General features: G+C 40.8%; 1 protein-coding gene across 1 annotated transcript in view; it reads right to left on the minus strand.

Moving 5' to 3' along the window:
• TMEM45B (transmembrane protein 45B) overlaps window positions 1-5,595 on the minus strand; it is a 48,498-nt gene extending 42,903 nt beyond the window's left edge. Inside the window, exon 1 of the mRNA XM_089660091.1 lies at window positions 5,464-5,595. The gene's annotated coding sequence lies outside the window, so the exon portion shown is untranslated. The remainder of the gene's footprint in view (window positions 1-5,463) is intronic.
• Window positions 5,596-7,468: the final 1,873 nt, after the last annotated feature.

Here is a 7,468-nt window from a genome sequence, read left to right on the forward strand (position 1 = left end):
GGTTTTTTGGCATTTTATATCTTAAATGCACTTATGTGAATTAATAGTAATTTGGACTTTAAATTTGGTTAAAAACCCATAATATAAAAAAAATACCAAAAAATAAAAAAAATTGATAAATTTGAAGACTATTTTGCATTTTGTGGCAAATCATGATGTCTAGGAGTTTTTTCAATATTTTATTTGTTTTCAGCACACCAAAATACATGGAAATTAGATGAAAATAATCAAACAGCTTTTTAGTCGCAGACCTTTGTAATCAAAAAACTGTGGTTGCAAGATGGAAATCAGCTTTAAAGGATACCATTAGTCATTTATTGTAATAACTACAAATGCTGTGAAGCAAATATGTTATCAAGAATTGCTATATTTTATTGGTGAAACGTGTTGTTTATTCGATATGTATCAATGTGTCAAAATATCAATCTTTTAAATAATTGATTGTTTTGTATACATTCTAAGGCTGCCTTAAAAATCCCACAAAATGTAAGATACAATTCTCTCTATTATGGAAATAGGGTCACAGGAGAATGGGCAGACTGGTTAAAGATGATAGATAGGCAACAGTAACTCAAATAACCACTCATTAAAACCAAGGTATGCATAATACCATCTCTGAACCTTGAAGCAGGTGGGCTACAGCAGCAGAAGACCACACCAGGTACCACTCCTGTCATCTAACAGGAAACGGAGGTTACAGTTCGCACAGGCTCACCAAAACTGGACAATAGAAGATTGCAAAAACGTTGCCTGGTCTGAGGAGTCTCGATTTCAGCTGTGAGATTCAGATGGTAGGGTCAGAATTTGGTGTGGTGTAATGGTGTGGGGGATATTTTCTTGGCACACTTTAGACCCCTTAGTACCAATTGAGCATTGTTTAAACACCAAACTACCTGAGTATTGTTGCTGACCATGTCCATCCCTTTATGACTACAGTGTACCCATCTTCTGATGGATACTTCTAGCAGTATAATGCACCATGTCACAAAGCTCAAATCATGTCAAACTGGTTTTTGGAACATGACAATGAGTTCACTGTACTCCAATGGCCTCCACAGTCACCAGATTTCAATCCAAAAGAGCACTTTTGGGATGTGGTGGAATGGGAGATTTGCATCATGGCTGTGCAGCCAACAAATCTACAGCCAGCAACTGCGTCATGCTATTATGTCAATATGGGACAAAATCGCTGCAATTCAACACCTTGTTCAATCTATCCCATGAGGAACTAAGGCAGTTCTGAAGGCAAAACGGGGTCCAACCTGGTACCAGCAATGTTTGCCTAATAAAGTGGCCGGATATTGTACACTATAAGGGCCCACTCAAAGTAAATGAGCTACCCTAACCCAAGGCTTGTCAAAACATGAAAAGGAAAGCACAGATATACTGTATATTCAGTAATTTTTTTACCTTTGGATGGAGTATGGAAAGGTGAAAATATGCAGAATATATACAGATTGGATGTGGTTTGAACCACATCCAATCCACATGACAGGTGAAATAACATTGCTTCCTATTCACATATGTCCGGTGCACTGGCAGTGCAGATTCAAGGCACTTGAAAAAGAGTCCTGTACGATTTGTGAGCAGTGCAGTCTGGATTACAGGCTATTAACTTCTATGGGCACCGTTTCTAAACCGCACATGTTATCAGTTGTGAACAGGATAAAATCCTGTCCTGAACCTGATGTAAACCTGACCAACTACTGTATCAGTTGGCTGTGAAACCTGAGCTTCAATCTGCACATGTATGAATCAGCACATGGCAATTTTTGGCTGTCTGCACCCTACATGGGAGACTTCACTTCCTGTCCCTACTGGTAATTAGAGGAAATCTAGTGAAAATGAGGGGAATTCCCCTCTTTTGTCACCAGAACAGGTGTCTATATTGGAAGATTTCCCCACAAGTTTTGTTCTGGTAACAACTGGAAAAATTTGGACGCCCCATCAGTGATTACCAAAGCAAACAGATGGTGAATCTTCCCACCACGGAAACATATATAGCAATAAATACATGACAGAGACTAACTCTTTCCAATCCAATGGCTTTACAAATACCAAGTCATGCTTGCAAACAAAAAAAAAAAAAAAGGGGGAGGTAGTATATACCCCTCCCATCATTGATCTCCACTGTCTTTAGAAGCCACTCTGCCATAAGTTCCCGGTCATATTGGGTGCAACTTGCATGCCCTGCTACTTGCAAATCGTATGCCAAGTCTCACCCTATTGTCCGCTATTAGAGTGGTCATTTTGGTGCGGTTCCGACTTGGTTGGAGCCGCACCGATTTCTAAAGCAGTACATGCACTACTTTTGTTGTGATTTGCATAGACATCTGTGTCAGATGTCTTGCAAATTGCAATGAAATCCATAGGTCAGCTTTGATGTGATCGAGGTGTAAATATCCTTTGCATCTAACACTTCTGGGAGTTAGTATTACCCTTTTCTTTGCAGGCATGGCTTTAGCTTTGAAATTTAAAATAGCAACAGAGTCTCCTTAATGACACTCAATGCAAAAAAACTTTGTTTATAAAAAAAGGTGGAGTTTGTTGTCAAACTGGAAAATTCAGAGGCCCATTCAAACTTGTGCATTGTTTCGAAGCAAACATTAATGGGCACTGCTAAAAAGTATGGCACCACACCTGCTGTATGTGCAGCGCAGTTGCATTCATCATGAATAGGAACACAACGCACTTTGCAGTAGAGTGCAATCCAATACATACTGCTGTGCATCACAACACACATACCATGTGTTGTGGTGAACTGTATTGAGAAAAAAAACAAACAAACATCAGGTGTGCTTGTTTTCTTCTCTTGTGGTGCAACTGCAGCTCATGAATAAGCTGCTTTAACAACAATTGCTTAATTAAAGGATGAGTTCACTTGTGGAACATGTTAGATGTTCCACCAGTTTTTAGCCGAAGCCACGCCCGCCACCGCCCTCCCTCGGTACGGGGAGAACTTTCCCCGTACTGTCATGTTTGAAAACAGCGTCACTCATTCAGTTTTTTGTGAATGAGTGCCTACAAGGTTGTAGTTTTAAATGAACTACCATGGCGCTGTGGCGGGCCGTGGTAGTTCATTGAAGCTTGCTGTCCGTATATCTGCTTGCTCATACATCCCGTACAGCAAGCATATATTCTGACAGATCTGCAGGAGACCTGCATGGCATCAGTGATCTACTGATTGCTGGTGCCATACTTTCCAGGCTCCTTTGGACAAAAATAATAAATGCACATTTTTTTTACCTGCAAAAAAATGTGCATTTATTATTTTTGTCCAAAAGGTGAACTTATCCTTTAAGTGTGGATTGGCCCAGAGTGATTCTGATCATCCACTACACCGCAGAAAAGTCACAGATGAAAATGAAGAGCACAAGTTACAGAAACACGTGAAAATGTATCTGATCTGACATCCTTCTATATTTTCATAACACAATCTGGTTTTTCAAGCCTTTTATTTCTAGACTCCTGAGGCTGTCACCAAGGGATGGTGACAGGAGCATGTTTTCAGTTACTATACACAAACACAGCATCAGATACAATGGCAACAAAACCACCTCCAATTTCAAGCCCTGGACCGCTCATCCTTCAGAGCACTTATTTTGTGGATGGGTAATAATAGACTATTGTCATTAACAATGCAAGCCTCACTCCCAGAAACTGCATGGCTTGAGCTCACCCCACCCAAAACTGGCTTTGTGTTGAGTGGATGCAGGAATAAAGTCACTACACCATTTGTAAGGCCTCATGTACACTGCTGCTCCTAAACATAAGTTTAGGAGCTTTTGGTGTTTTTTTGCCAAAGCCCCTGAACACAACTTGACAAAAGCCTATGTGTCCACATGTACACATAGGTTTTTACCAGAGTTTAGGGGCAGGTAAACGTTCATCCAAAAACCGCTAAACGTGGCAAAAACATGTAAATGCGTCTAAACGCTAGCCTTGTTTAGTGCTTGGGCATTTGTTCATGTCAATGGAAAACACTCTGGCCAATCAAATAAATAAACATCCAAGCGCAAAACACAGCACCACGTTTACATGCATTTTTGCCACATTTAGCATTTTCTGCGGCAAGGACAGCTAAACATCTAGGGGAGTTCATGTGTACATGAGGCCTTACACTAGATGAAGACTCTGTTTTCGTGATCGCAGTGCCTACAGTTCCTGGTGGGAAATTAACCCCATGTGCAGGACTGCAAGGCAAATCATGACAATCACTCAAACATTACTATTTCTTTCCCTATTGGGTCCTGACAAGGAACCAATAGGATTCAAACCAGGAAACACAAAGACAGATTGAATTTGATTGGTGGCTATGGGCCTAACACGGACAGGGTCTTATTAAATCTGAACTCCAAGAGAAGCAAATTTTGTCTAAATATAAGAGCCATGTGTATCCCTACTTGAATCTTGGTATGCTATATGAATTTCCTCCAGATCTGTGCAACTTTGCCTCTGCACAGGAGCTTCCTGCAATAAAGATCGGTCACTACAGCTCTCTCTTGTGCAGGGTGACTGGTCTGGTCTCCGCACCTTCCTGCTGTTTTCAGCAGGCAACCTGTAGTGGGTGGAGCCTATTGGGCCCCTCCCACAGTTCTGCTCTCTCCACATGCTATGTACAGCACAGTAGTGATGTTACTGCTGCTTTTACAAGGCAATATATTAGTTTGCAAAGACATGGTGGATTTAGATTCTTTTGTGGCTATTGAAAAATATATTTGCATGAACTTTTTTGCGTCTGAAGCGGAGCTTCAGATAAATGTTGAAAAGTGTGGCTCTTTTATAGGTTTCATGCTTTATCTTTTTTTATGTTCGTGAGAAGGCAGCAGAAGGGAGACAGTAAATAAGAGGACAAAAAAGGAAAGTCTTTCTCCACCCAGCACGGACTGTGTCTTGGAAAGTGTACTGTCATGTTCCGCCCAACTTACAGAGAATATAAAGAAACTAAAAAAAACAAACAATACATGTCTGTGTAATTATCCTGTGTAATAATCCACATAGGTGCTCCCTGGTATACAATAAAAAAAAACTACAAAAACAAAAAAGGGGAGGGGGAGAAGGGGAAAAAAAGGGGGGGGGGGGAAGAAGAGAGAGAAAGAGAAAAAAAAAAAGAAGAGGCAAAACAGATTATGGTATGTTCACACAGCTGTGAATAGAACTTTTCCACCAAAATCAAATAACGTCATTTTGGGGGTGGGGGAGGTATAGTGGTCTTTTATATTTGCTAATCCAAAAAATGTCAATCCCTCTACTATAAACATCAACTCCTAGTATAAGGAATCAAGCTATACAAACTACCACTTTCAATTCCTTATCCTCTTGCAGCACCATACCAATTTACCCAAAGTTTACAAGTCAATGTAAACTTTCAGTAAGTTTTGTTGGGGCAATAAATGGAGGTGTTAGTGTGAAGGAAGTCAGCAGGAACCCCTGGAATGAATGTGATAAGGTTTCAGCTCTCACCTGTCTGCTGTCTCCTGGGCTGTGAGCATGGAGATGTGGAACAGGTGCACTCGCTCTACACACACCTCATCCCAGTGCAGGCTGGGAGGTGTGTGTTCCTGGTCGACCTTTGCACACAATGACATAGGTGCGATAAAACCAGTTCTGTCTGTGTTGCAGCAATTGCCTCCACCTGACCAGTTTCTTCTTTTTCTTTATCATGTTTTCCTGGGCCCATCCCTAGACCATGCGAAACTTGAACGTCAAGTTTGTTTTACTGGCCCCAGTTCTGGGCTTAGAAATGAAGGCTGCACATCAAGCAGCTGCAGAGTCTTCATAAATGGACATAAAATTACGCTCCTATCCTTAGAATCTGAGCTTTATATGTACAGGCTAGGAAAAAAGAGTATAGACATTCCTGAACAGATACTTGGGGTTTCTCCCTTGCATATTGATGGAGTTTTATTGAAAACCAGCTAAAACTATTTTGGTGACTTCATATTTAGAGATCTGCCTTCACTCCCTGTTACTGTGATACAGGTACAAAAAATAACGAGCATGAGAGGTATCACAGATGCTTAGTAAGGCTTCCCCTTCCATGAGTAAAGGTAACCCTCGCCTGCTCTACGAGAAAATGTATTTTTGTTACTATTTTCTCTTTAGAGAGCTGTCCTATCACTTGCTGTCTTTCTGGGATATACCAGGAAGTAAGGTGAAATCTCTAAAATGGGGACACAGGCAATAAAAACCTAAAAGATGTTGTAACACTTTGTACACAGGCGTTCCCACAGATACACGCCATGCTATAGTATATACTTACCAATTGTACTTCACGTTATCCCTTTACAGTGTTATTAAACCCTCCTTCCTCACCCTCAAGAATTATTGTAACTCACCCCTTCTACTATATTCCTTTTAGTTCAGTTTTCCATTGCAGCTTATCCATTCTTCAAGCTCAGCATTAAAAACAATTTCTCCCCTTTTATTTCCATCTATAGGGTGTCTACATTGCCTTGCAGGGACCCTTGGAGCCCATATGTGCTTGCTGCCATCCAGTACAATATTCCTATATGCTAGCTCTCTTGACACCAACAGGCAGCACAAAATTCAGAATTGGATGGGCATGCATGCACTTTGCATACAAGACGAAAGGCATGATGGAGCATGTAGTCCTAATGTGCAAAGACATGTGACTTTATTCTGATGTAAACATAAGGGGGGCAGCTAATTACATAAAAGATTCCAAGAAGATTTTAAGGCCTGGTTCACAGCAATGTGTTTTTATTGCTTTTTGCAGAAATGCAGTACAGTCCATTTAATATGATTTCCTACGGGACATGTTCACATCCATGCGGTTTTTTGTTTTGTTTTTTGTTAGCCGCTGCGTTTTTTGAAAAGGGTTAGGGACTTTTTGAAACTCAAAAGGCAGCATTTTTAAATGGAGACGCTGTTGAAATGCATGTAGTACGTTTTTGCAGCATTTTGCATTTATAGTCTGCCCACCAGCAAAAACAAAAGCTGAAAAAACGCAAAACGTGATAAAAACACAGCAAAAACGCATGTGTAAAAACTCAAACCAAGATGCAAAAAGCATTGCAAAAATGAACCAGCAGCAAACTACATTGGTGTGAACCAGGCCTTGTAGTAAACAATTTGAAATAACAAAAAAAATAGACAGGCAACGTTTCTTGGAGATAACAAACGTCCTCTTCATCAGGGCTTAGGACAGAGATATAAAGACTTGAAAAGGATTCAAACATCAAATCAAAAACCAGAGAAACCTGTATTTGGATCCTATATTAATTCTGATGCTCCTTTAGGCCTGGTTCACACTAGTGTGGGCCGCATACCCCGCACAAAAAAAAGGCGCATGCACCTTTTCAAAAACACACCCGCAGGCAAACTACATGGTCTTTGTGACCATGCGGTTTCCCCGAGGGTCCTGCGCCCATGGTCATGCTGCGAGCTGAGATGTGCGTGGGTGCCATTTAGGATGAATGGCAGCCCTACACATCTCGTAAGAGCA

The sequence above is a fragment of the Staurois parvus genome, unplaced genomic scaffold (genome assembly GCF_062004578.1).
Source record: "Staurois parvus isolate SC_StPar_1 unplaced genomic scaffold, SC_StPar_1.0 ptg001200l, whole genome shotgun sequence".
NCBI lineage: Eukaryota > Metazoa > Chordata > Amphibia > Anura > Ranidae > Staurois > Staurois parvus.